Raw genomic sequence first — 4,330 nt, forward strand, 5'->3', positions numbered from 1 at the left:
ACCAACTGATACTCAGAAGTGTGTCTGTGGTGTATATTGAGGGGTCAAAAAGCCAGGAACGGGAATGCAGCTTCGGTGACATGAAACTACCCTGGCCCAGGACTTGTTGGTTATAAATCTGCTGGAGAGGAACCCCCCCACCGGTGGGAAAGGCTCAGTGCTTGGAGCAGAGCCACCCCCCTTGGCGTGCTGCTTTATTTCTATCCTGCCCTCCTCCCCAGTGTGGACCAAAAGCAACTTTCATTGTTCTCCTCTCCTCCCATTTTATCTCCACAACATCCCTGTGAGGTAGGTGCGTTCCATCTCCATGGCTGGGGGAAGACCCTGTCTTGACAGCTGCAGCTGGACCTAGCCCTCACTGTCCCTTTAACTTAGGGTTGCCGTTCCCCTGATGGGGGGTGGGGGTTACCCCGCTTTCGGGGGCCCCAATCCACCACTAGCCAGCGAGGGGAGCCCCACCCCAAAGGGCCCCGACGTGTCCGGCATGATGACGTCACCTGCGGGTGATATCATCACACTGAGCACATCGTGCGGGGGACGCTGTAGCATTTGAGTAAAAACTCCGGTGAACGACATGCCCAACATGATAATGTCACTTCCCGGTGACGTCATCGCAGTGCGCACGCTTTGCGCATGCCCAAGAAGACCCCAGGCAGCCAGGCTGGAGCCCCCCAGTCAGGACCACCAGTGAGACCTGGCAACCCCACTTTAACTGTATGTGAACCCAGAATCTTCATGCTACCTCTGAGCTGGTTCCAGTCAAAGCAAAAAACGACAAGTCCTCGTGTTGGTCCATTAGTAGAGGCAAACATATTGGTCAATTCCTGCCTGTCTTCTCACAACATTCATTAAAATCTCTTTGAAGATAGATGCAGTGATTTTGGGTTGTTGGTGAAACCTGATGATGGAAATTTATTTAGCGGGCTAAACCACCCAGAATGTCAGCATATCCATGACACTGCTGTGATTTTATTATTATGTCTCAGCATCTCTTTAACAACTGTGCATATCAGTATTCTTTTTTAAAAAAAGAACATGTTAAATCTTTAGATTAAGTTGTTCAGTTTGAAAGTAGATTTAGAAAAGTGAAACTGGAACGGCTGAGCTTGGTTTTGTCTGTCTGGTATAAATGAAAGAGAAGTTCCAAAGCACACCGTGTAACCAAGCTGTACAAAAATTAATGTGAAAATAAAGATTATTTTGAAAATAAAGATTATTTAATAAATATATTGTATCTGAGTCTCTGTTACCGTTCCGTTACTCACAAAAGTATTCAAAATATCCACAATATCCTATCTAGAAAACCATGTACTCTTACAGCAACAATAATCACTGATATTCCCACCAATGGCACATGGGAACAAAAGGACCAAACCAAACAGTTTTTATTACGTACAGTTCATGAAAGTCTCTTCATCAAAACTTTGGCAGCAGTTCATGAAAGTCTTTCCGTTCTGTCGCGATTAATACAATTTATCTGTGTGAGTTGCATTCTGCTGTTCAAACTGGAAAATCTAGTCGCTGGTTAACGACATGTGTTTTCAGCTTGGATTTGCTGATTTACGATGTATGCTTTCAACTTGGCTTAACAGGTAATCTGGTAACTCCTGTTTCTGATAGACTTCTTCAGAAGCCGCAAGCTTACAATTCTCAAATTACAGCAGCATGCATCCTTATGACACACAATGTAAACAGTAGATTCTCCACCTTCCAAGTATTATTAAACTTTCCTGTCGCTCAAAAAAATGTGTGCATCCTTCTTGTTGTTGTTGTTGTTCAGTCGCAGACACTTTCATGAACTGTGCATAACGGAAACTGCTTGGTCCACTTGTTCCTATGTGGTATCGGTGGGAATATCAGTGATTATTGGTGTTATAAGAGTACAGTTTTCTAGATTGGATATTGTGAATATTTTGAATACTTTTGTGAGTAACATAAAGGTAACAGACGCCGATATATTTATTAAATAATCCTTATTTTCAAAATAATCTTTATTTTCACATTAATTATTGCAGTTTGGTTACACGGTGTGTTCTGGTATATCTTCGACGTGGTCTCTGTGCTTCACACCCATGGGATCTAGTGCACACGCGCTGGATCGATCGACATTGTAGCAAGCTCTTAACGGATTTTGGTGCCCAGACCTCGGGCATGCACAGGAACCCCACCGTGCATGCCCAGAGGGGTGGGTGCGGACATCCCGTCAGTTCCTTTCTTACCGCCGCGTTGGAAAGACCTTTTTTTCGTCGGTCTGATCAATTCACTTTTTTGGCTATTTGCCTCACGGCTCTTTGGATTTTTTCCTCAGTTTTATTATTTTTCTCACTCTTCATTTATTCTTCAAAAAAACTTAAAAAATTGTTTTTTGTGTTGAGAGGGAAGTTGCCGGTTTTACCTCAGTTTGGCCTTTGGGCTCCCCCCCCCCTCTTTCTTCTCTGCTCTTTTTGTTCTATGGAGAAGAAGTGGGGCTTTTTTAACCGGTGTAAAGGCTGCGGCAGTAAACTCGCACCACCTGACTGCCACACCCTCTGTATTTTTTGTTTGGGAGAGTCTCATCGACCTGAGTCTTGCCGGCACTGTGCTAGGTTTTCGAACCAGACCCAAAAAACTGAGCTGCACGCCTCAAAAGTGGCGCTACTTAAATCGGCGCTACATCCTTTCTCAGCGATGGACTCAGAGAGACCTTCAACCTCGACATCGAGGCCTGCCTCCAACATCGGCCAACCGATGTCGAAGCCTCCGGCATCGAAGGCGCAATCCTCCGCTTCCACGCCGGTGAAGAAGAGGCCCAAGGCAAGTAAGGATAAGTCCGCAAAGAAGGGCTCCTCTAAGCCCCTAAAAGCAGCAAAGAAGGTGAAGGTAGCGGCATCTGCACTGGTTGATGCCCCTAAAGTGCACCCCGCTCCAACGGCCGGATCGACATCGGAGGCACGCTCCTCCACCGATACCGACCATTCAACTCTTGGACTTCCCTATATAACAACTAGAGTGACCTTACTCCTTAGTCACCCCATGGGTGAAGAGCCTTCCCTCTCTCCTTCTCCATCGTCGACATCGACGGTATCAGAAGCTCCCGACATCGATACAGGTCGGAATAGACACATTTCTACAAGCACGCAGCATCAACCTCCACGTCTGCATGGCGAACCTGTCAATATCGATGAGTGAGTTTATAGGGACCGTTCACAAAGGCAGCACATTGCTTTGTCTCCGAGACGTACTTGATCCAGAAGTCGATCCCCCCGAGTCTTTATCCCCCCCCACCTATGTCTTGGGATCAGCGCCAGCTGAGATACCTTTTTGGGGGTTATCCACCATCCATGCCCTGGCTAACTCCTGCGGGCTATTCCGACTGGGATCGTTACTCGACCCACTCTGCTCACAGATCAAGGTCGCCCTACAAATCGAGACCTTCAGCGTCTCTGTCTCGACCTCCGGCTGAGGATCCTTCCCACCATCAATCGGAACCTTTTCGTCCTCCCAACTTCCAAGTTGCTCCACCAAAGATTTTAACTGGTCAAGCGGAAGTCACTCCAGTACAAATCCCAGATCAGGGCTCCTCTGAATCTAGAGAAGAGGATTCTGATACAGAGGTTTCGGAGATCCAAACCTCCCGTGACCACAAGTTACCTAACCAAGCTGTCGCGGATGACCTTCCTATATCACCAATCAACAATCTCACTTCCTATGCAGACCTTGTCAAAAGAATGGCCCATTTTCTGGGCCTCTCTGTCATACAACAACAGCCACAGGTTACCGATCCTGTTTTCGATATTGTGCAACTGGATACCTCCACTACCATTGCACTTCCCATGTCTACGGTCCTTTTGCAAGCTACCAAAGCACCATGGGAAAAGCCTTCATCAGCTCCAGTATCAACAAGACGCCTAGACCACATGTACAGAGTCAAGGAGGCAGGGGCCAAATTTTTATTCTCCCACCCTCAACCAAATTCGGTGGTTGTAACATCCTCATCCAAGTCAAAATGAACACACTCTGCACCTTCTGACAGGGAAAGTAGGAAATTAGACGTGTTTGGGAGACGCTTCTACTCCATGGGTGCGTTGGGGGTCAAAACCACTAACTACCTGGCCTGCATGAGCAGATATCAATACACTCTGTGGGAAAGGTTCTCTGAACTCCTGACCCACCTCCCTGACGACAAGCCTCAGGCGGCCAGGATTATTCAGAAGGAAGGCATGGTTCTTGCGAAGCAGCAGATCAACACTTCCAAACATGCCCTGGATGCTTCCTCCAGAACAATGGCCTCAGCAATAGCTCTTAGGAGGCACTCCTGGCTTCGCAACACGAATCTTCCATAAGATACTAG

The sequence above is a fragment of the Gekko japonicus genome, unplaced genomic scaffold (assembly GCF_001447785.1).
Source record: "Gekko japonicus isolate JY-2015 unplaced genomic scaffold, Gekko_japonicus_V1.1 scaffold2194, whole genome shotgun sequence".
Taxonomy (NCBI): domain Eukaryota; kingdom Metazoa; phylum Chordata; class Lepidosauria; order Squamata; family Gekkonidae; genus Gekko; species Gekko japonicus.